A 26,188-nucleotide genomic window follows, 5' to 3' on the forward strand; every position below is an offset into this window, starting at 1 on the left:
GAGCATGCATTTCACTTGTTGAAGACTAAACTTCAGACAGAAAGGCCCACAAACAAATAGCAACTGAAAGCCGCTGCAGTAAAGCTGAAAGTCTGCAGTTCTGTATCTGAGTTGTTTCATTTAAAGTTAATAGTGTTTATACAGAACCAAAATTAGGAAAAAGTTCTGTCTAAATAATTATGGACCTAACTGTATGATTTGAAAATGTTTGAGAACTGATCAAGCAAATTAATAGTATCAATCATTGTCATAGGTATTAACTCAGACCTTTTCAGGTTTTGAATATTGCAGTCCTAGTCAACATATAAGACTCTCTATGTACCTACAAATAAATATAACTAGATACCCAAGAACATATCAGAATTTAGTATGAGCGACCAAGTTTTTTAAACTCTCTCGGGGTGAATTTGGCTGTTCTTGCTTAACTAAAATTGTAAGCGAGAACGGCCAGTGTAAATTTGCCAATCGAGATCGCATTTAAATAAAAATCATGGGCTGTCCTGCTCAATGAATGCAGCACCAGCTGTGTTACATACCGGAGCATATTACAGGGCAGCTAAACAAATACCCTTCTATATAAATACTTGGAGAGACAGCCATCTTTACCCCGTACCCGAAATATTCATGTCAAATGGACAAGTATAAGGTATGTAAAGTCCGCAATGGAGATCTAGTTTTGACCAGCAAATTGAGAATCGGGGGATGAAAATTTCTGGGTTGGTGACTTGGTCTGCCGAGGTCAGGTGTGTGTGTGTGTGTGTCCATCCACAAAAAAATGCTGCAGGTGAGACATCAGCAACCGTGGATTTCAGTGGAGAGGTAAGATATTTTAAGGGTAGCCAGATGGAATATGGCATATCTGAGTAAGATCTTGTCTTACTATTTCTGACCATTTGTTCTAAGTGTTAGCTTTACTGACCAGTGGCATTTGGGGGGCACATATTGCTAATTGGAGTTTTTAGGTTGCTGAAACAAATGGACAATCTCTAAAAAAATAGCAGAGGAGATCTTGAGTGGCTGTGGGACTCTGGTTAGGTTTTGATGTATAGGGGAACTACAAAACTTTTGTATGTTTGTGAAGTTTAACAAATGATTGAAATGTAACTACAAATACATTTAATTCTTTCCTCACATCTTAAAAAAGGGTAAGAGCTTGCCTTAACAATGTTGACCACTCCTTCCAAATTTAGTTTTCTAACTATCATGCTGATCCAGTGGCATTGAGGGGACATTTTACAAATATTACATTTTTTCAGCTGCTAATAAAAATGGTCAGAATTTTTAAAATAGAGTCCCTTTTGTCCCTTTTTTGCCTATTAAAGTATTTGGTATGTGTTTTAACATGCAATACACTGTGATTCCTGGGGTTGAAGAGCATTATAGTGCTGTCTTCTGAATGTCCATGAGAAGTATTCCCATGTCAGACCTAAAAGTACATATGACTCTTCATTAATGATATTCTAGAAATATATGGGTGGCCATTTTATGAAAAGTCATAGATTTGTTGGCGTTGGTGGAAAGGTCAAGGTGCTTGCGATGTTTTACCCATGAGGGGAGAGTGGTCATGTGAAACTGATTATGGTTGTTGTGGAACATGCAAGGATGGCTCAAGAAAGAAAATAAACTTAAAACCTTCAAGTTTTTTCACCTTTTGAATATTACTGAGGAGCAATGTTTATTGCAGTTACATTTGGGCATCGCCCTTTTCCAAGTTTCCCTGACTTTTCCAGTCTCCTGTTCTTGATCCTAAAATCTTTACTGTGTTGCCCTGCCTTCACTGGTAGTTCAATGTAAGCTGCCTTCTCTATTCAATGCAATGGCGTCTCAAATGCTCAGTCTCCACTAAACAGAATTTTTCTGAACTTGGGAGAGCCTTTGATAGCAGCGTGTGTTCCAGCACCATCAGGACTTGCAGGGTTTGGATACTGCTGATCCACAAAGCCAGACTTGGCTTGGTCTATCAAACCCAGAGGTAATGATGCCATATGGATTAGCTAACATTTTTTAAAGAAATTCAAAATCCTGGATAACAATATAGTGGTGATATAGGGCAGTAAAATCTGGGCTGTAACTGATCCTTTATCCTAGTTTTATTTTTTCAAAACCGTCTTCAAAGGTAAGTATTGTTGGCGTATATTGAATTGTAAACTTTAGTGAATGGTTCAGTTATTTTTTTTTTCCACTGGTAGAATTCATTGCTTAAGCCATCTGGTCCAGGGGCCATTTCTTTGGCCAAACGCTTGATTTAACTTTTGACTCTTGATCTTTCCTACCTAAGCAGTGCAATTTTCTCTAAACTAAGGATGTGGTAGTTTCACTAAATTAAGGAAAGCCAGTCCCAGATGAGTGTCGGATTACTGGATTCTTTTGTAAGTAGTCTTCTGTAACTATACTCTTGAAAGTAGAATAGAAAAATCTTTAGGTGAATAAATATCTTTCCCTGTCAAATCCTTGATATGATGTGCTGTAGTATAAATTTAAAAAAAAAAAAAAAAAAAAAAGTTGCCAGGTGAGCCAGTGCCTTCCTCCATTATTTATTTTTTTTTTCAAATTTGAAAGTCAGCCCCCCGGTATATTTTCTAATCTTGCATCACCCAAACATCATGGGTTGTCCTAATGCGATCAGTGGCTTACCTAGCATGAAGTCTGGTTTGGTGATGTACTTGTAAAAGTTGGCTTTATTGCTGAGCTATAGGTCATAATTTGTTTCCAAGTATGAGAGGATCTGATTTGTGCTGCGCATTGATATACATAATCTTTCCACCAATGTGTAAGGTATTGTTGCAAGGCTACATCATTTAAAAGGTAGCAAAAAAAGCTCCAGGTCGTCCATAGAGGTAGATGTTCACGGCTAAGTAAAGGTACTGGTTAATGGTCCATTGGAATGAACAATTGAACTGTGGCTTCATGGGGTCTTGTTTCATGGCCAGTTCAATGTAATCTGCATACTTATATTGGCCAATGGACTGCCAAATGCTCAGTCTGTATTGGACTGACTTGAGAGTGCATGCAAATGCTTTTCCAGTCTCCTGTTCTTGATCCTAAAATCTTTACTGTGTTGCCCTGCCTTCACTGGTAGTTCAATGTAAGCTGCCTTCTCTATTCAATGCAATGGCGTCTCAAATGCTCAGTCTCCACTAAACAGAATTTAGTCCAGACAGCATGGAAATTCCTAGCAGAGGAGATCTTGATGAATGCTGTGGGTCGTGGATGAGGTTTTAGTCAACTTTAGTTTTGACAGATTTTCTACTGTCTAATCTTCCCTCTCCTTTCCTTGATACAGAGATATGTGGGCTGTTCAGGATTGTCAGCCATGCAGCCACTTAAGGCTTTTGGTTTTTTGTATTTGGGTTTTTTTTTTTTCCCTGCTAGTCCCATGTAAGCTGTATTTAGTTAATTCCAATAGACTGACCTGGGGGTGCAGAATTCATGCAAATTCCTAGCAGAGGAGATGTAGTGACTGTGGGTCCTGAATGAGGCTTCAGTTTTTCTGTATAGGGGACAGACATTAGAATTTAAAGTGAAAATTGTGGAACTTACCACCAGTATTGCTACACTTTGCTGGCTGCAAGCTAATCCTAGTACATTTACTTAATAGTGTGTAAAGCAGAAAACATTATTACAATGCTTTTTCCATAAAACTACAAAAAGCCTTTTGTACAACACAATGGGTTATATAGTTAAAAATTAAAAGTTTGTATAATGCATTCTAATTCTCCAATGAGACTATAGTCTGCATGGACATTCTGGGTCAGAAGACCGCACTGTTGGTTATCTCAAAGGTCTACCCCTGTCAGAATGACATACCTATGTAAAGGAGTCTTAAAAATGAATGCATTGCCAATTTATAATAAGACATAGGTTTGTTGGCTTTAGTAAAAGGGTCAGTGCTTAACCCATGAGGAGATAATGGGCATGTGAAACAGATTTATGGATCTTTTGGCAATGCAGAGAGCTAACTCTCAGGGTCCTCTCCTCCTATATCACTCTCTGTATTAGTCTGTCATTTGCAACCCCTATTTAATGTACAGAGCTGCATAATATGTTGGTGCTATATAAATCCTGTTTATTAATAATAATAATGGGGCACCATGTGGCTTGGAGGTGCTAACTGTGCAATTGTTGGATTATGTGGTGCTATGACTGTACCGAAGGAACACCTGGCTGTGCAGTGTATGGAAAATATGCAATTTGTCATTCCAACACATGTGGATGGCTCCAGTGAAGATTTTATTTGTCTATTAAAATTTTGTCTTTTTTTGCTTCTTCAGAGTACTATTTGCATGTTCATTGTATGTACCTATTACATGCTTCCAGATATCAGTCTTCAGTATCCATTTGCTGATCAAAAGAGATCTGCTCTGTGCAGTCTTTCCTGGGCCATGCATCCACTTTAGAAATGTTTCACTGCCAGTTCCATGTAAGCTGCAAACCCGTATCATTCTAATGGAGTGTTCAATGCTCAGTATCCATTGGACTGACATGGGAGTGCAGAGTGCATGCAAATGTCCAGCAGAGGAGATCTTGATGGGTGAATATGGGTCATGGATGAGGTTTTGGTGTGCTCTATTGGGGACAGACATGTATAGGTCTATAGTGTGACAATTGTGGAGGTTGATGGGTAAATCCCAGCTTGCCCTGCCAGGGGCTTTGGGGGACATCTCCCACATATCAGGAGTTAGGTGCTGCCTAAACTAATGGTCATATTCTCCTGTTATATGTAAGATGCTCTCAGATGCAGGTCCCTTATTAATGGTCAAACCCCATTTGCTGCATGCCTCATCCTTTTACACAACTCTTGGTTTTTCACAAATTGATAAATCTCGTAGTAAATATGCCACTTCACCTTCTAATCCTGCCAGTAACATGTCATTCACTGTACTGTATCTACAGGGGTGTCATAGTAGGACTATGTAATATCCAATCAAGACTCCTGGAAAGATACTCAAACTTTGAAAATCACCATCAGAGTTGAAACTTAAACCAGGCAGCAGTTACTCTTCAACAAAAGATACAGTGAGGTGTTGATCCCCTTCCTGATCTTTGCAGACACCCAAATTAGTAGGCTCCTGCTTGACGTCCCAAACTTCAGAACTCCTACAATTTAGATTTCAATCAATTACTGGAGTTTGAAGTACCCTATCCCAAGCTGGGGGAAAGCTTTGGCTAATAGTTCAACAAATCGCACCCTGTAACCAATCCAAGAGCCCCAATGATACGAATAGTAAAAGACTTGGGAGCTAGGAGAAAGGTAACCAGACGGCAGCAGGAGGAAGCCTGTGAGTATGAGTCACAAGTAAGCAAGAAATAGTTAGCCATGCAAGAAGCATTGAAACAAGGGAGAGGTTAGCAAAGACACTGTTCCTAGGGAGTCGGGCTCCTGGGGTACCCATCTACAACTTAGCAGGTAGTGATTTCTGAATGCTTTTTGACATAATAATTTTTTTTTTTTTTTTTATATGTCTGTTTTGCATTTTTTGTAATTCCTGTATTATGTTCTAACCATTTTTAGATTACTAAAGGGTTTACCTTCTGACATTATTTTCATTTACTGTATGTTTTATTGATTGAAGTTGCTATATCTATATCAACCAATATTAATGTGCATTTAATGTTTGAACTTATTCTTTAAAATGTTTGAATGATTAGCTATTTGTGCATGCACCTTCATTTATTGAATATATGTGCATTGATGGGGTGATCATAATCAACACCAACCAATCCACAAGTTGGTAATCTGGACACTAAGCTCCTCCAAACAGACTGTAAATGGATTTTTAACCATCAAGCAACCAAACAGCTGGGTCTGAATGACTAGGAAAGGTTTAAAGCTTGTCATCAGAAGACCCCAATCAAGAATCTAAAAAGCAATTCAATGTAAATGTGTCCTTAGATGAACTGATTTACTGTGGCACTCTTAAAAGTTTGCTTATTTGTCGTACATCTCATGTCCCATTGGAATCAATATATAGCATATTATACTTTTGCCTTTTATTGGGCAACTTGTAATAGCCATATATATTGCACTTCAATACAAAATATTATATTGGATAAGAGATGGAGCAATAATGGTATCAGAATCCTTGTTTGATGTATGCAAGGACTGTATAGGTTTTTGTATTAAATGTTTATATGTAAAACCATATGCACGTTCAATAATACTGTTTAAAAACTAAATAATTCTTTTAAAAACTCTTCATGCAAACAAACCATTCTAATATAGCAACTCAAGAAATATCTGCACATAGAACCATCACATTCATCACTTATTACATGTATTCATTAGATATGAGCGAATCAAAGCTGATCTCTGGCTGAGGAAAGCTTTCCTCAATCAAAGAGCACTTGAGTTTTGAATAAGGAGACTTGTCCCCATTTAACTCTAGTGGTGGGGATCGCACACTGAGCTGATCAATGAATGCAGCCAGCGCTGTAATCAATAATCAGCATAGCCTGCGATCTTTTAATTTGAGCACGATTGGCAAATTCGCTGAGAGATCGAGTTTGAAAACTTCACTTGCTCATCCCTAGTGGTTAGAGTAAGAGCCAGATCTAACATTTAACTCTAGGGGGAAAGAATATTTTTCTCCTTTTTTTAGGAGTGAATTGTAATATACTGTAAAAGGGGTTTTTACCATCCTCAGCGTTACATTCTGTAGCTTTTCTCTTTTCACCTAAATCTGCCAGGTCATGTCCTTCACTCACTGTACTATATCTACAGGGGTGTCACCATAAGGCTTTAGAACACCACCCATTTCTCTGGAACAGAACTCTTCCTTTAGTTACAAAGAGACCTAGGAACAATGGTACATCTGGGTTTACACTACGGATCTTTTGTTAAATAAATATATTAAAAAATATTCCAATAAGCAAAACCTGTTTGAACTGAATTTTTTTTTCTGCTATGAGGAGGGAAGGGGGCTGGGAAACTTTAAAATCCATTATGTGTGCTGGTATGCATTGTAGTGTTGTAGAGCTTGGACCTCCATACAATGGAACATGTTCTAGTTTCAATCAGTAAACTAGTGCATAAGGGTAGCGTGCTGATGTAAACTGGAAACAATGGGTTTAAAGGTTGTGTTGAACCTTCCTTGAGCAATGCATCCCTACAGTTATGGTGTAAGTGGGGAAATAACGGGGACAGAGCATTTAAAGAAATCTGCTCACTGCATTTTCAGTAAGATCAACAGGTATTTGCATTCATTAAACATAAAAAATGAAACTCCATAAATGGCAAAAAAAATATTTTATGCAGAGTTTTTCCAATATTATACAGTTGTATAATTATGTGCAATATTCACCTTTAGGGCCTTATTCAAGTGAGTTGTATTAGGGTAGACCAATCCACAACATGCAGCACTGGACTGAACTGGGAGTGCCGGGTGCATGCAAATACTTTAGAGGCAATCTCGATGAATGGCTGTGTTGTGGTTTTGCCGTATGGGAGACACTGAAAATTGTTAAAAAAAAAAAAGGTAATTTTGTGTGTGTGTATATGTGTATATATGTGTGTGTGTGTGTGTGTGTGTGTATATATATATATATATATATCAAGGGGTGCTCTATCTGGAGGAAAAGTTTAATCCATCCATATTTCACAGTAAGATGTGGAATGAACTACTTAAAGTTATTTTAGCACATTCTATAGAGTTTCAGAAAATCTGCATGGGATTCTAGAAGCACAAAATATAACTGTTAAAGGCAAGGGTCGGGGAAACTTTTTTTTGACTACAAGGCCATTTCAGGAAGTCAAGAAGGCACACTAGACCAGAAGAAACAAGGTGTCCAAGTAAAGGTTCTTTTCCAAACTGTGATTGCAAGCAGCCTTAGTCTTCTACTCATCTGTGGTGTAGTCTCTGTACATGTGCGTGTGCTTGGCATTGAAATGCCCCCTGAAATTCAACCATCTGAAAGTGCTGTTGCACACTAAACACAGGGCTTTGTTGCTGCATTGGACGAAAAATAATTCGTCAGTAGGGGTGAGCGAGCGAGTGTTAAAAAAAGATCTCGTGGGGAATTCAGCTGTTCTCGCTTATCCAATCTTTAAGTAAGACTGGCCGGTGTAAATTCACCGATTAAGCTTGAATTTAAAAAAAAAAAAAAATTGCAGGCTGCGCTGATCAATGAATGCAGTGCTGGCTGCATTCATTGATTAGCTCAGTGTGGAATCCCTGGCATGAGAGGTTAAATGGGTTACAAGTCTCCCCTTTTAAAACCTCTCGTGCTCTCTGATTGGAAAGCTTTCCTCAGCCAATCAGGGAGCACTAGAGTTTTTTTTTTTTTAATGGGAATACTTGTAACCCATTTAACCTCAAGTGCTGTGGATAGCAAACAGGATTCTCAGGGCTGCAAGAATGATTGCAGCTCTGAGAATCCACTGCGATCCTGGGGCACCAGAGGTTATTTACCTCTACTCTACTGCTCGTGGAACTGCAGAAGAACTCTCAATACAGTTTCTCCATTGAGAGTTCTTCTGCAGTTCCACTGCGATCCCCGGGCGTGTTACTGTGTGGTAACTCGATGATATTGCAGGAACTGGTAATAACACGACAAAATTAGGCCAGATCCATCAATTAATAACTAGGGGGCGTTAGGCCAGACTGGAATACTGGCTAGGCCGTATCCGGAGTTTGCCTACCTCTGGCCTAAAGTAATTGGGAAGACTATTGAACCGTTCTTTATAAATGGTCTCTTTGCCACCTTCTGGATCAAGTATGTGTAAGTTGTTTATTTGGAGTTGTTTAATAAGCCCCTGCCCAAAAAAGTAAAATTGGATGTGGGCAAGAGAGTAACTGCATGTTCATTGTATTAAAAACATGTTACCAGATTTCCATAAGTCTTCCACTCTGCTGTTTCTGATCCAATGAATTCTAGGCTGTGTTCCCATGCAGTCACATTGCAGATTCTCACTGCCAGTTCAATGTAAGCAGTCTATTGATCGGTCCAGTGGAGTGCCAAATGCTTTATCTTAATTGGATTGCATTTGCTGCATTGGGTACATACCCTGAACTTGGTGGAAAGGCTAACAGTTGGATGTAGTTACTTTAGGTATGATTCTAATAAAACCAAACTATATGGATTAACTCTGTCTGTCCTACCAGTCCTGACCACTTCAAAACTTTCTTTCTTTCTATATTATCATGCTATTCCAGTGGCTTTGGGACACTGAGGACCATCTAACAATTTTCAGGAGTTCTTTGCTGTTGAAACAATATGCAAAATCTTTCCTAAAGGGGCCTCCTCCTTTTTAAAATGGGGAAAACCATTCATAATTATCCAGAGACATAACCCGTTCAGTTCCAGTGGGATTGTAGAAAATTGAAGAGCGTCATAGTGCTGTCTTTTGAATTGGCCACTTTCATGGGACGTCTTCCCCTTTCCAGACTACAAAGTACATATTCCTCTTCACAACCGTATACAAATATATGGGTGGCCTTTTTACGTGAAGCCATACAGCTTTTTGGCATTGGTGGAAAGGTCCGTGCTGAAGAAGCTTTACCCTTGTGGCGAGAGTGGTCATGTGAGACTGATTATGGATGTTGCAGAATATGTAAGTATGGCCCAAGACAGAAAAGTAAACTTCCTGTAAGTACCGCTTAAAAGGCAACATGCTCTTTGCAGTTACAATTGGTAATCGCCTGTTTCTAGATTTCCCTGACTGTCTTCTGCTCTCCTATTCTCTGGGCTGTGTAGCCTTTCCCGGCCATGCAGCCACTTTGGAAACTTTCACTTCCAGTTAAATGTAAGCTGCCTATAAAATTTAATGGAGTGTAAAAAGCTCAGTCTCCATTGAACAGAGTGCATGCAGATATATAGCGGAGGAGATTTGATGAGTGTCTATGGGTCATGGATCAGGTTTAGGGCACAGAATGGCTTTGGTGGGAGATTAGTGAAGGTTATAAAATGTAGCTACACTCTAGGATACAAATCCTTCTATTTAAATTTAGCTTTCCCTGCCAGTGCTGACCACTTGTTCTAAATTTAGTTTCCTGGCTGTTATGCAGGTCTAGTGGCTTTAGGGAACCTCTCACAAATATCAGGAGTTACCTTTCTAAAACAAATGGATAGCATATATATCTGCTTTTAAATTTCCCACCAGCCCACCCCCTCCCCAGCGTACCGACGCTTCACGCATGACGTTAATCAAGCCAAGGATATGATGAAGAAGCCAGCCGGGGTTGGCTAGAGGATGCCGCTGGATTGTGGGACGTAGGTAGGATTTTTTTTTTTTTTTTTAATAATCCCTGATTGTGTCTTGGGGTACCGGTTTTGGTACATAAAATTCACCCCGAGCCACACTCGGGAATACTGCCAGGGGGTTAAGTCAGTCCATTAGAGTAGGATACTGATGCAAGCTGGAAACAATGGGTTTCTGCATTTTATTGTGTTGAGCCTTCCTTGAGCAAATCATTCCAATAGTTATGGTGTGAAATAAGTCAGCTGGAAGAAGGCATTGAAATATTTCAGCTCCCTGCATTTCCAGCAAAATAAACAGGTATTTGATAGTGTTTTTTTAAATGGTTTTCCTGAGTGTGGCTCAAGGTGCAAAGAGCAGTAACCATGAGCCAGACTTGGGGTGGCTAAAGGTATTAAAAAACTCACGTACCTGGTCCCATTGGTGTAATGCTCGTCCGTGCAGGGTATGGGGCGTCGTAATTTTTTTGCAATCATCTCCCAGGGTCTGAAGTTAAGTTTTCAAATGACGTTGGTGCATGCACTGGTTCGTGCAGTGGGCACGGGAGAAAATTCAAAATATTTTGTATTGGATTCAATGCAAAATAACTGTATTGAGTCAAATACAAAGAAATCTTTTTATATGTAAAGAATTTAATTATATATATATATATGATATGCTACTGTACATTTTATATTACAGGTTTCAGTATATTTATATAATTTAATTTTACCCGATTTTTTTTTTTTTTTTTTTTTTTTTTTTTTTTTTTTTTCTTATTTAAAGTTTATTAATAAATATTGGACATATTCCACTGAGTTATGCCTAAAAATTATGGGCCTACAGTGTGAAATAAATTTCCATGCAAAACAATGTATCGCTTTTCCATTAAAATATATGGACAGAATCTGAATGCCAGGGGGGTTCATGCAATGGTTTTTAGTTTAGCATAAATTTAGGATATAAATAACAGATTTCCTATTACTTGATCCAGAGAAGTCTGGGTGGTGTAGCCACTTTTTAAGTCCACTGCTGGTTCCATGTAAGCTGCATCCTCGCTTATTTCTAACAGTGTCCAATGCTCAGTATCCATTGGACTGAACTGGGAATGCAGAATGCACGCAAATTCTTAAGAGGAGATTTTGTTGAGTGGCTGTGGTTGGATGAGGTTTCAGTTTTTCTGTATAGGGGACAAGTATTGGATTTTGATGTGAAATTTGTGGAAAAGAGACAGTTTTGTTAAAAAATTTTACCTATAAAGATGGTTTGGGGAAGGATTACAGGTAATATGTGGCGGAGTATCCAATCTAAAACGTGTGCATGTAATTGGACTTGCTCACAAGATTGTAATATAGCAGGGCAGTTCCTTAGCAATTGTTCAGGCCACTCTTCGGTTCTAGGGATTTGGGGCAGTTAATCTAGGATGATTCACAGGGTGCTTATACACGATATTAAAGGCATAATTGGCTCTAAATATTAACCACCATTTCATGCCAATGCTCAATAAAGCTCGCTCTTTAATCCCTTCTGGCTGTAACATCTCCAGGGTAGACAAAGGGTAGAGACCTTCTACAGACATTATCTCAATGCATTTCAAAGGGAGGAGAGCTGGTGAGATAATTGAATATATAATGAGTGATTATTTGTAAATGATGGGGGATTTGAGGGATCAGAGGCTAGAGGAAATGTTTACTATTGCTTAAGTAAGCACCTTAAGTAAGGTGTGTGTGTGTGTGTGTGTGTGTGTGTTTTGTAATTTTTGTTTTTCAATAAACTTATATTTCAAAGAGTACAACTAGGTAGGTTATACAACACCCACACCCACTGATCTTCAGGATCCCTGGCTTTTAATAAGCATTTAGAATAGTTGATAGAAAAGCCTGAAAATGTCCCAAATGCAGTTAGAAACTAATCTTGGGATATCATGTTGCAGATTTTAAAGAAATAATTGGTGAATAGAGCCAGTTTGTTTCATGACTTTAATGGTTACACCAGAGAACAGATCAGGTGTCTATGAAGATATGGCCAGTGGTAATAAGGGACACCTCTGTCTAGTGTCTCTGTGTAATAGATGATGGGGCTCCTGCTACACGTGTTTTTAGAAACAACATAAACTGACCACTACACAAATAAATGCCAATTTCACTCTATGCTGTCAGAGGCCTTATTGGTGTCCAGAGATAATAAAGTGGACTCCACAAGGCTTTTGATAGCAGAGTGTGTTCATATACAAAGTCCTGATGGCAGTAGGCAGAACAGCAACATCCATCATCTGGAAAGCCAGACTGGGCCAGGTCTATCAAACCTAGAAGTAATGATGCCAGATAAGCTAAGATTTTTGGAAGAAATTTAACATCCCGGTTTAATATAGGGTGGAAACATCCAGGGTCTAACTGATAGAGATAGAGAGATATATATATAGTATTGGTGGTGTTAGGGGGAGGTGGGAGACCAGGGTTAGTGTGTTTTGCACACTCCAGAGTTGGGGGGTGTGAGTCATCCAGGACATGAGGACAGACTCAGGGTAGGGGGGCACAGGACAACAGGGCAATTGTTGATAGTGGTGTGGGCAGAGGCACAGCCGGAGGGGCCTCCAGGGGGGGTGTGGGAGACATGGCAAAGGGAGAGGTTTGTTTGCCTTGGGGGGCTCATTTGAAAAAGAATGTGTGGGAACAGGACTGGAGAGGTGAGAATATTGGGTTTTTTTTTTTTTTTTTTTTTCCCTGTTGCTGCTGGAATGGTTCAATCTGGAGAGAATTCCAGGTAAGTGGAAAGGGAGGGGGGTGTCTGTGTGATTATGCTATAGCAATTTAGTCAGCGCTAGGCGTATTGGCCGTCTCTTCATTGGGATTACAAAGAAATAGGCCAGTAGATAAAGCTAACGCCAGTCCAGGGTGGTGGGAAGTGCTTTCTTTGGGGGGCTGGGAGTCCATTGCCTTCTAGGTCCCTGGCTTTCCATAAAAAAGGTCTGTGTTGGCAGTACAACGAAGGGGTGTTCCAAGTTCAGAAGCTCCTATTGTTTTAGGAATTTGGAGTCCATTGGATGTGGGGGAAGTGTATAGATCAGCCTGATTGCTTTAGACTCAGGAGGGCCAGGGAGTGGACAGTGGTGGAAAGAGGGATTCTGTGTTCCCTGGAGGGGCCGTGTGTGGAATTTGAAGTTTGTCAGGATGCACCCTGAGGTGGTATCAGCAACGTTAAAGGAGGTGGAGATAAGACGCATGGGGGGCCCCTTTAAGCAGGCGCCAGGGGCAGGATTGGTGATTTCTCCATTCAAGATGGTGCCAAAGAAATAGCCAAATAAATTTCAGCTCCTACAGCATCTATCTTTACGGCAGGAGGCTCGGTAAACTAAGCCATTGATCCAGCACTGTGTTCTGTATCCTATTCATGGTTTGATTGTGTGCTGAAATGGGTTCGCGGATATTGAAGAGGGCCTCTGCTGGCAAAAACAGACATTGAGTCAGCGTTCAGGTTACTTCCAGTCCACCCAGAGAGCAAGTGGGAGGGGTCCATATTTATGAACAGATCCTTGCTGATGGGGTGCTCATTGTCATGTGTCTTGAGACATTTGCCAGGTTTTTGGAGTGGGCAGTCAGTGTCCATGGTGTTTTACCTGGACAATTTTATTCATCATACCACCGGATAGGTCCGTGTGTCAGATACTGTTGGCCACTTTTCAAATTCTGGCAGAGCAATTTGGGGTCCCATTGGCAGAGTATAAGGCAAAGGGTCCCTTAACAGAACTGGTGGTTTGGGTATTACCATTGACACAGTGGCCATGGAATGAAGGTTGCTGGCAGACAAGTTGGAGGTGGCACAGGGACTGGAGAAAGTTGACCCTGAGGGGAGCTACAATCTCTGTTAAAATTGGCGTGCAGGGTCATGCCGATTGGCTGGATCTTTGTGAGGAGGTTGGTAATGGCCACTAGGGGACTAAGTTGCCCATCGCATTTCATTTGTTTAAACAAGTGTGGGTAGCCCTGCAGGTGTGGGTAGTTCTTTGGCGGAGTACAATGGGAAGACGGTGTGGATGGACAGTGTAGTGGCGAATCCTGAGATAGTTGTTCAAGGGTGCAGCTGGCTAAGGGGTGTATTAGGAGGGGGCGTGGAGTACAGAACCCTGGCCTGCAGAATGGCTGCACTGAAGTTATTACCCTTTGTGGTGGCATTGTAGATTTGGGGTTAAAGTTTGGCAAACAAAGGAATTCATCTTTGCTATGATAACAGGGGAGTGGTAGAGGCAGTCAGTTTGTCTGCCTCATCACCTCCGGTATTGGGTTAAGGTGCTTGTTTTGTGGTGCGCGGTACATATTCCTTAAGTGGTTAATACTTTTGGAGATTCTTTATCTGGCTTGCAGTGGGAGTGTTTCCAGCAATCTGCTCCAGAAGTGGATCAGCAAGGCATTCTGTGCCCCAAGGATTTATAAAGGATAACTTTTTGGAATCATAGCTGGTATGGTCAAGTGGTCCCTGAGTTAACCCACATGGAAGGCATAGACAGCCGTGTGGGAGGTATGATGGGAGTTTTGTATGGAGTGTAGAGGAGCACAGGGTAAGGATTTTTTGGGTTGTTGGGGGGATAAAGATTTTATTAGACAGGCTGTGAAGGGGTTCAAAAGTATGCGGCGGATAAGAGAAGGCAGTGCCGGACGGGACGGGCTGGCTGTGCAGCAATTATCGCTCCATAGCATGCAGACTTTTCCCCACACTTTTGGGGAGTGCCCTTGTCTTATGGAGCAAAAATTATGATAATTTTCAGACCCATCTGACATAAATTGAATGGATTCTTTAGCTAAACCCTTGCACAAACAAATCTATTTGTCTGTTCGGCCTACAGACTAAATAAATGCTTATTTGTTCATCTAAATTATATTGAACCATCTAATTTCTGTGCATGGCCTGTTTTAGAGCTGAAGAAATATCATTTTTTCCATTGCCTCTTCCAACCAGGTCAAACCAACAGATTTTACAGGATGACCTTGAAGCCGAGGAGAAACTCAATCCCTTTCCTGATTACTTCAATTGGCTTGAGCTTCTGGAAACCCACAGACACATGATTCTAACTAGAACCCAGAGCCAATGGCTTGGAGAATCTGATGACTATAAGACTGTGGACCCAAGATACTAGACCCAGGAGACCCAACTGCAGCATAATCCTAAAGACGTTCTACTATTTGCTGCAGAAAATCACATGGTATGGAATTGTAAACCTTTAGTATCATTTTTTTTATTTAAAGCATCGGTATCCTTGTATCTCTCTCATCCTTAAGTAGACATTTGCTATTAGTTTGGGTAAACAAGTGTTCTGCACATACAGTTAGCTGTAATATGGCACATGGAAGCTTAAAAAAGAAGCGTGTATGGCCCCAAAAGGACACCTGTTAAAAATCATGCGGGCACTGCTTCCTCTTTGAGAACAATGGTAAAATGACGAAGCTGGTTGTCCCTGATCTTTGCCATTTGCCATCAACCAGCCATTTGTAGGGTTGTCATTATTGAGGTGCTCACATTTGAGCTCTCTACTTGATTGCAATGTAGAACTCCTTTTTTTTTTTTTCTTGTGCTTCGTTAACAAAAGGTGTAGTCGTAAACGTGATGTGCAGCATAATCTTTTCACCTTCTGGTAGTGCTACATGCATCTGCAAGGTTATCCTATTGGTGTACATGTACAAATGGTAGCCTGAGGAAGCAAATTTAGGTGCATAATGGGTGATCATACAGTTCAAACCTAAACCCATGAATGGCAACCCTTTCATATTCAAAGACTTTGAAGCGGGGAAGGATACAAGCACAGACTAATGTAATTTCTAGAAGTAGCTGTCTTTGCAATGGTTAGGTGGAAGTTAGAGGTCTGGCTTATTAATAACAGTGCTTCTGTTTAAACGTTTCAGATTAAATTGTGATAAAACTTGTCTTTATTATTGCCATGTTAATATGAATAGAAAGCAGAAAATTAAAAAAGCAGATTCTCTGTTCACTGCAAGACAGCTCTCAGGTTGAGGACATTTAGTGGCAGATATCTTTGGCCCGGGTGTAAATATTTGAATTGATTTTGTAGTAGTTAAAAATAGTTGGACTTGTTGACAACTTAAAATAATACAGATAACCATAACCAAAGTGAAAATATGTTTTCCACAATTTGCATTTCTCCTATTGATATCTTTTATTCTCTTCTCCAGCTTGGAACCATCCAGAAAGTCCTTGCAACCCACCCAAATTTTGTAAGGTGCCTGAAGATCTGTAACCACCACTCCACAGAGTCTGACAATGCTCAAATAGATGTTATATGGGAGCTGATTGCAAAGAGACTAAACATAAAATCAGTAACACTGGTTGGGTGGACCCAACAGCGCAGCGCCTACAAATGGAACAACACTGCCATTGCCTCTTTTCGACTCCAACATGGAGTGGATATCTATGCACAAATAAAGGCTGTCCAACGGACTGATGTGTTCCACAATTTTTTTGACATGACAGAATATGGACCTAATCTTTCTTTCTTAAAACTTGGCAATATTTATCTTTATCGAACTATGACCAGTTCAGTGAAATTGGTAAATATTGTGCATTTGTAAATAGAGTTCCCCCCTTTGCATTTTTATTCTTCTATACTTTCCGTTGATTGGTTGTCTCAGCTGTCTTCTGTTTCTGATAGCTGGCATATAAAAATACTGTTCAGAAGTGGATTTGCTCTGTATTCGAAAGACAATGTAAAGTGAACATTTGAGTTATAGCTTGCTAGGATTACAATATGCCTCGTAATATTTATGATTGATGTTACATTTTAATACCTGTTGATATTAATAACAGATCTTCAAAGGGTTATCTACTTGACAAGTTTGAATTATGTTTTTTTTTAATTGATCCTAAATAAGGAACTTTATCACAAGTATAGTGAGGGTTTTTCCATCCAGCTCTCAGTAGAATGAAACGCTAAGCTAAAACATTCCTGCCTTTAGGAGCCCTATTAACCCGAGCAATCTTTGTAGGGGACAGAAAGCAGATTTCCAACATGTAGCAAATTGGTATATGTAAACTGTTCAATATTTTGAAAGATTCATCAAGATGTTAAGACACTGCTGTGGTGCAGACATACCTTCCACACCGCACAAGGTGAAATTATACAGTATGGTTTAGACAATAAAGAAATAACGCTTTGCAAAATTAAAGGGAACCAATATAAAATCAAATTCAAATACCCCTTTTATTTTCTTTATTTAAAATAAACATTATGGGCTAAATGTTTTATTTGTTATGTTGTCCTTCAGGCAGGTGCATATATCGATGTCAGTCAAGTCTGTTTTTTTTTTTTTTTTTTTAACAAAATTAATGCTGTTTATTTATATTTTCTTCATTTTTCGTATCACATTCATAAATAACCTAACCCTCTTAGCAGTGTTCCTAAGTGTGGCTTGGGGTAAAAAAAAAAAAAATAAACATGCAAAAAGCGTTAACCCGGAGCCACACTCGGGGTAGCTAAAAATAATAAAAAACCACTTACTTGTCCCATTGGTGTCCCCTGGCATCCTGCTCATCCCTGCAGGTTCTTTGGCAGCGTCCTCTCCTGTTAATATTCTCCCAGCGACTGCATTGACGGTCTCCGGGGTGACGACGGTGCATGCGTCGGTTCGTGCAGAGTGCTTGCTGGGAAATTCAAATTTTTTATCGGATTCAATACAAAATAGCTGTATTGAGTCCAATACAAAGAAATCTTTATATGATATAATAAATATATATGCTACTATATTACAGGTTTCAAATTTTTATGCATTTCTATTTTAACTGATTTTTGTATTTATTTAAAGTTTATTAATAAATGTATTAAATATTGGACATATTCCAGTGTGTTATGCCTAAAGATTAAAGGCCTACAATGTAAAATAAATTTGAATGCAAAACAATGTAACATTTTTTTTGCATAAAAATATGGACATAATCAGAATGCCATGGGGGTTAATCTACTCTAACTCAATATCCCAATCAATTTACAAACCACATCAACCGCCATAATTTCCTGGCTGCAGTTCTGTAGCAGGCTCTCATGCCCAAATACTAACAACCTCAGGTTGACTGAGTCTGCAATGGATGGATATTTAGGTGCCAATATCACCACCTTTCCCAGGCCTTCTGAATGCTCCCATTCCCCTCCCTAATCTGAGAACAAGTCCTCTACACCACAACAAGACCTCTTTCACCAAACACAACTACCCTACCACAAGTGCGGCCCTTCAGGCAGTGTCACTCTCCAACTGCTAACTGTTTTTTGAATACCATTCTGCAGCCCTCAAAGGCCATGAATCTCTCCTTCTGGTAAGATGGACCCTATCACAATGTAAAAACTGCTATGTATACAAGTCCTTGTGCTTAACTACCAACCCCCCCCACCCCTTTCCTGGGAACAAACCTCCCTCTACTATTTCAACTAATCCTTGTCCCAGAAAATCCAATTTTTTATCATGAATATGTTGTTTCATCATTGTGAGCCCCAAATCATTACGTCCTGCATGAATTACCACCCCACCAGGAGGCCAATCAAGCTGTGAAAAGCTGTTAGCCTCATAGAGCACCACAACACTCCAGGAACACCAATCCACCACATGGCACCTACCTCTCTGGCCAACCCAAGTTACCTACCATTGGGAAAGATGTCTGCTCTTCTTGCTCCCCAATGCATGTAGAAATGCCCCACAATCCAAACCCCGGGAGCTTTGTACACCTAAAAGAAACCAATCCACAATTCAAAAAAGTCAACAGTACCACTACCCACGTACAACCCTGCTAGTGCAACATTATTAGGGCAATAACTGTATCACTGGCTCTAAAGAGGCAGAAAAATTGTCAACCGCTTGAACCACCCCCATGCTATTGCAGTAAAATATCACATTTTTGTTCCCCCTCCTCCAACTCTCCACCACAAAAACAAAGGGCAACTACTCCAACAAAACTAAGTTAGATAAAAAACCAGCTGCCTGCCACTCCTCAGGACAGGCCTCTGTGCTCCACTCACCCCGACAATAAGCTCCATAACTACTGCCTCCCACCACATCTGTGAAAAGGTCAAAACTCCTAATGGGACCCTCCAACCACCAAAACCTCCCATTGTAGGACTCCAAAAACAAGTCCTATCCCAAGGAGACCTCTAGTTAGCCTCACATAATGCGTCTGACCCCAAATACCGGAAGTTGCAACAGCCAACCGACTGCTTAAAATGCCCAATGGCATTATGGAGCAAGCAAAATTCAACAGTGATCACATCTTCCGAAGCTTCATCTTGCACTGCCCCAAAGCAATAATTTGCCAGTCTGGCCATATTTGGCTCGATCATGTGACAGTCATATATAGGCCCTGTCAATCTATATATTTTGCTCCCTGGCATAGGTATTGTGGCTTCCTTTTGCCCTGCCCACACTGACATCACCATGTTTCTGCCCTTCTGTCCAAAGCTTGCAAGTGGATGTACTAGATTAAAGCTGCGTACACACGTCAGATTTTTCTCGCCCGATAATCGGCATCGGCCAGATATCGGGCGAAAATCTGGCGTGTGTACAGTCGGCGGCGTCCATCGTCCGAACGACCGTCCTGGCGGATCCACGGACGATGTACGACGACCGATCCTAATGCAAGGTAAGGGGGAGAGCGCGCAGCAGGGTGCCACTCCGTCGCTCTCGCCCTCCCCTCTCCATAAAGCAGAACGGTGCTGTATGTACAGCACCGTTCATGCATCGTGTAGTCCTTTGTCGTTGGAAAGGATCATGAAAGATCCTTTCCAACGACAAAAATTGCACGTGTGTATGCTGCTTTAGAGGAAGCTATGGGGCTGGCACAGGACAATGCAATGCTTCACCATGCCTCCCCTGCAAACTGGATATCTTCAGCTAGGCTTTGCTATATTTTATATATTTTTGCACGTAGGCATGTTCTTTATTGTATTTTTGGATTTTCAGCCATCTTGATTGGCCAGGCTGAAATGAAGCAACTTTCACGCATGTGCGCCGCAGTTTATTCCCAGCAGCCACGTATGCCAGAATTGTACACTGGGGCCCCTGGCAAATTTTTCTTGTGGGCACTACAAATGCACAGGGTTCCATCTTCCTGCATCCCTGCCATTTGGTCAGTTGGTGTTATGTTTATTTGTCCAGATTACCCTAGCCCAAAACCGGTCCTATTTAGAGGTTACCATTTCTTTGCACTGGTTTGCGTTATAGAATGTATCTTAAGCAACCTTTACTTACCATTTATTTATTCTCTGGACATTCTGCTGCCAGAAAGGCCCAAAACACTATGAGCCACATTTATCAACCCTCTCCAGGACTGTCATGGGAGAACCTGGCTGATCTGGCAAACCTAGAAGTCAAGTTAAGGAGAAGGACCCCGCTGGGGGGATGCACAGTCCAGAGTCGCGGATCATGTCTCATTTGCAGTTCCTAGGCTCAGGGAGGTAGGCGGCCTGTCCCTGGACACAACCTGCCCACTCTCCTATTGCAAGCTCAGATCTGCAATGGGTAAGTGGGTGGGGTAATGTCATAATGAGGTAATGTCATAATGAGAGTGAAACCCTCTCTCTTTTCGAGCATGCGCGGTCAGGAGCTGGTGATTTTAGTGTTCCGGGGAACCGAAAAGGTTGGCAACCACTGTTCTATGGGGAACCCAAAGTGTGTATTATCTGAATTGTCATTGTCAAAAACCAAATGTTGAATGTTAAGTCTTCTTATACCTAAAGGTATTCAGAAAAAAGTGATCCAAGTCGATTATGTGAGGGTCCATTAATAAAATTGCCATTTAAACCCTTCTTTAAAAAATAATATAAATCCCAAATCAAAATCTGACTCTGAATTCTTTTCCTGACCCGCTATTTGCAAATGTAAATTTACATAGGAGTGGTGCATCTTAACAGCTGCTTCTGCTAAGCAATGCATAATTCCTGGCTGTCATTTTGACAGCTATTAATTGACAATAATAACAATGTAAACAACATGCCTCGGATACTTTTCATGGCAGCCCTTTTATAGTTGCATGTTTAGACCAGTCTTCTCAACTTTTTTATCCATGAAGTACCCTTGAAACAGTTTTTAGGCAACCTCAGCAGTGGAAAAAAGCCATTTAAATTGGGACACTGCCCATGCAGCCTGTCTTTATGAGCACTAATGTAAGAAAAAAGCACATTCCCATTTATGACAATTCAAAAAACACTATACTGTGTCTATGAAGGAGTCACCTTAGCATAGGAAATGTTTCAGAACTGTAGAATACCATTTTCTTCATCATAAAAAGAGGAACTTCTACATTTTGAGGACAAAAGGAGGATTTGAGGACAATTCCAAGGCTGGATTAACACCATGGACGTTACGTTAAATTCAATTGTAGTGGAACTAAACCCACTATACCCAACAGTCCCTGTTCCATTGTAGGGTGCCACCATTTTCTTTCTGGATACATTCTTCAACCATCCTAATTGACCAGGTTGAGAAGGTGGGGGAAGTAACATACAATAGGAGTGGAGAACAGATATGTAACACTGATAACAGTCAGCAGGCAAAAAAGCACTGAAAGTTATCAGCACATTGCATTTCCAGCAGGTTGAACAATTTTTGCAATTAATAAAATATATTACAAATTGCTGTAATGGTATATCTTACAGAAGATAAGGGAGCAAATGAGAAATGTTTATCTTTTAGGTTTTCATACATTTTAATTCTCAGAATAAAACATGATGGCTGAGAAATGGAGCAAACAGAAGCCAGACCTTTCCCCCCTACAGCCAACATTTTTGGTGACTACAGGGAAAAAAGCAACCTGTGGTGTTCCTTTCTTAATTTCCAGTCTGTTTTTTGGTTGTTATAAAATATTACCGTACTTGCAGAGTTATTCTAATATGGTGTAAATTATATGAAATGTTCACTTTTAGAGCCCATTCTCACCTTGCTGTTCCAGAGAATTATATTATTGGAGGCCGATCCAGAAGAATGCCAGAATAAAATAGTCATGCAGCATTTTGGATAACAAAGCATATTGCAATACATGTGTTTTAATGTAAAATAAATGACACAACATGTATATACATGTACCGTGGAGCAGATCAGAATGGAGACGTCTAAATTGACCCTTTTATTAAACAATGCTCCAGCCCAAAGATAAGGGCCACATACTAACACTTCATGTCATTTGAGGAAACCTTCCTCCAAATGAACCCCTGACATACACACAGGTGATGTAATATGGAAAACATGCTGGCTATGGCTCCTTGGCTTGTTACTGAGCAATCTGTGGAAGAGTTACCAGCAATCTGATTCAGGTGTTCAGAACCAAACACTCCCAATATAAGAGACCAGGTGGCTCATCCTGTTTATAAGGAAATGTTTGCATGGAGAGAACCATGAAGGTAGGGGTGTTAGTCAGTGGTGCGTGGTATATTGCTGGTGTATGTTTGTAAGGACCACCTGGATGTGCAGTGTGGTATGGAGAATATGTAAGTAGTATTTCTGAGACATGAGAAGGATTGCTCCTGAGTGAAGGCTTTAAGTAATTTTTTTTTTTTTTTTTTCTTGCAACCCTTTTTACTTTCTCTGAGTACTGCTTGAGTTATATTAATTTGATTATCACTGGTATCTAGATTTCCCTGACCTTTTTTCATTCTCCTGTTGTTGATCCAAAGAAATCTTCTCTGTAGGGTCTTCCCTCTGCTATGCAGCCACTTCAGAAATGTTTCACTGCCAGTTCCATGTAAGCTGCAGTTTCAGTTCATTTCAATGGAGTATGATGTCAAATGCTCAGTCTTCATTGTACTGAACTAGGGGTGCAGAGTGCATGCAAATATCTAGCAGGGGAGCTCTCCATGGGTCATGGATGGTGTTTTGGTTTGCTGTATTGGGGACACACATGTATAAGTCTTTAATGTGACAATTGTGGAGGTTGATGGGTAAATCTCAGCTTGACCTACTAGTGCTGATCTGGGGCTTTTGGCGGACATCTCTCACATATCAGGAGTTAGGTGCTGCTTAAACAACTGGTCCTTATCTCCTGTTATGTGTAAGAAGCACTCAAATGGAAGTCCTTTTTTTTTAATGGTTAAACCCATATTGCTTTTACCCTTATTGCTCTCCTTTTTTCACAAATTGATAAATCTGATTTAGTGTGTATGCCACTTTTTCTCTTTCTAATCCTGCCAGTAACATGTCATTCACTGTACTGTATCTACAGGGGTCTCATGGTAGGACTGTAGAACACAACCCTCTTCTCTGTAACTAAAGGAGTTGTGTTGTAAAGAGAGGGCCAGCTGGATTTTCAATATGGATATTGGGTTTAATGCTTATAAAATATAATCCACCATAAAAATAACTAACATGGTAAGTCAACTGAGAGCTTTGAAATATATCAGCTTTTCCAGACAGATAAGTAGGTATTTGAATTGTGTAAACATATTTATTAAAATGCTATAATTGTTACATTTAGTAAACCTCTTTTCTCAGTTCTTTTTTTATCTGTAAGGTTTTAGAAGAGAAAAGAAAGCTGACTGTTTAGTTCCTTTCTTACTTTCCAGTCTTGTTGGTTGTTTTAAAATATTAATTATTCTAATATCCGTTTGCATAATTGTGTGCAGTGTTCACCCTCAAGGGTCCATTACTTTATTCTAGTGAGTTGTATTAGTGTAGACCAATCCACAACAATACCAGAAAATGGTCATGCAGCATTTTTGAGAAAAGTTCCACTGCCAGTTCATGTAAGCTGCATCTCCAAGTCATTTTAATGGTGTGTAATGCCCAATATCCATTGGACTAACTTGGAAGTGCAGAGTGCATGCAAACGCCTAGCAGAGGAGATCTTGATGGGTGGATATGGGTGATTAATGAGGTTTTGGTTTACCGTATTGAGGACAGACATGTAAAAGTCTTTAGTGGGACAATTGTGGAGGTTAATGGGCAGCTTGCCCTGTCGGTCCTGATCCATGGGCTTTGGGGGACATCTCTCAGGTATGGGGAGCTAGGTTCTTTTTAAACAAATGGTCCTATTCTCCTGTTATGTGTAAGAAGCTCTCAAATGGAGGTCTTTTTTTAATAGTCCAAGCCATATTGCTGCATGCCTCATCCTTTGACACAACTCTCCTTTTTGTGGGGTTCAGGTTTTTTGTATAGGGGACAGACATTGGATTGTCTCCTATAAATTGTGGAGGTTAACACACTGGCATAGTTAAGTGTTAACACAAAAGTTTGAATACAAGTTTCTTTGCTTTCAGTTAAAGTATTTGGGTCAATGATTATTGATAATATTGGGTAGAGTCTCCAACATATAACTTGTACATATCAGGTGTTGTCATGCGTATCAGGCTGCATGCTTATCCCAGCAGGTTGCTTTAATAGGGTATACAGCAAGGATAATAAGCATGCATTTTCTAAAAAGCCATCAAAAGCCTTTTCTACAACACAATGGGATATATAATTTAGAATAGCAAAGCAAAATTATAATAATTCTACAAGGAGATCATAGTTTGCTGAGCTTGAAGAGCATCATAGTGCTGTCTTCTGACCCAGAATGTCCATGCAAAGGTCTTCTCATTTAAGACTATGAAGTGCATATGACTTCATTATTGTACAAATGTGTTGGAGATGTTTACCCATGAGGAGAGAATCTGCATGTGAAACCAATTTATGAATGTTTGCCTGCCTCATTTGCTTCATTTTCTAAATATGTTTATTGGAAAATCATCTGTTTCAAATATGGACACAAACCATTGTATTTTGAAGAGGAAAACTTTGGCAATGCTCAGAGGTAAACTTATCACAATTGGCCTTCTGTTTTCCAATCACAACTGGGACTCATGACTTTCAACTGAAAACTTGCATTGTCATTTTTATATTAGTGTGTATATATAGGGGATAATACATGACATTAGTGGTAAAGTACATTAATGGAAACATTTGTGAAAATACCAGACTTGTACAATTTTAAGTGTAGAGTAAACTTCAGGATGTGCTTGTGGAGTTACTACAAGTATACAAAGAGATACTCAAGATCTACATCTTATAGTGAGCATCGTGCTAAACAATCATACTTTATATACTGCTTTGTCATTTTTTCATTAGGGTATATAGGCATAACTTTACATTTCTCAATATTAAATGTCATTTACCACTTGGCTGTCCAAACAAACTACAAATCCAGGTCTGCTTGTAGGTTAGACATGGTACACTCTTTCCCAAACTCTACTGTTTAATATCTTTATAAATGATAAAAAAGGTCCTAACACTCAACCTTGGGGTACACCACTAATGGGGATTTTAGTGTAGGCGAAAAAATACGGGGTTAACCAAAAGAGCAAAAATATTTAGTGCAAGAAATTACGGGCTTAGCGGTTAGGGGGTTAACCCATGAGGAGAGACTGCACATGTGAAACAAATTTATGAATGTTTGCCTGCCTCATTTGCTTCATTTTCTAAATATGTTTATTGGAAAATCAATTGTTTCAAATATGGACACAAACCATTGTATTTTAAAGAGGAAAACTTTGGCAATGCTCAGAGGTAAGTTTATCACAATTGGCCTTCTGTTTTCCAATCACAACTGGGACTCATGACTTTCAACTGAAAACGTGCATTGTCCTTTTTTTATATTAGTATATATAGGGATAATACATGACATTAGTGGTAAAGTACATTAATGGAAACATTTGTGAAAATACCATACTTTTTAAGAACTGTGTAGAGTAAACTTCAGGATGTGCTTGTGGAGTTACTACAAGTATACAAAGAGATACTCAAGATCTACATCTTATAGTGAGCATCATGCTAAACAATCATACTTTATATACTGCTTTGTCATTTTTACATTAGGGTATATAGGCATAACTTTACACTTCTCAATATTAAATGTCATTTACCACTTGGCTGTCCAAACAAACTACAAATCCAGGTCTGCTTGTAGATTAGACATGGTACACTCTTTCCCAAACTCTACTGTTTAATATCTTTATAAATGATAAAAAAGGTCCTAACACTCAACCTTGGGGTACACCACTAA

At 39.8% G+C, this 26,188-nt stretch overlaps 2 long non-coding RNA genes across 3 annotated transcripts in view; both read left to right on the forward strand.

Annotated features, from left to right (window-relative positions):
• The window catches only part of LOC140342776 (uncharacterized), a 32,761-nt gene extending 15,343 nt beyond the window's left edge, over positions 1-17,418 (forward strand). The window contains exons 2-3 of the long non-coding RNA XR_011923156.1: positions 15,128-15,371; positions 16,357-17,418. This is a non-coding gene — a long non-coding RNA (uncharacterized lncRNA). The remainder of the gene's footprint in view (positions 1-15,127; positions 15,372-16,356) is intronic.
• Positions 17,419-22,547: 5,129 nt separating this feature from the next.
• Positions 22,548-26,188, forward strand: part of LOC140342822 (uncharacterized) — a 20,781-nt gene continuing 17,140 nt past the window's right edge. The window contains exon 1 of one of the 2 annotated variants that reach the window (XR_011923171.1): positions 22,548-22,643. This is a non-coding gene — a long non-coding RNA (uncharacterized lncRNA). Of the gene's footprint in view, positions 22,644-23,392; positions 23,521-26,188 lie in introns of those variants that run through there. The other variant, XR_011923186.1, reaches the window with a different exon arrangement.

The sequence above is a fragment of the Pyxicephalus adspersus genome, chromosome 1 (genome assembly GCF_032062135.1).
Source record: "Pyxicephalus adspersus chromosome 1, UCB_Pads_2.0, whole genome shotgun sequence".
Lineage (NCBI taxonomy): Eukaryota > Metazoa > Chordata > Amphibia > Anura > Pyxicephalidae > Pyxicephalus > Pyxicephalus adspersus.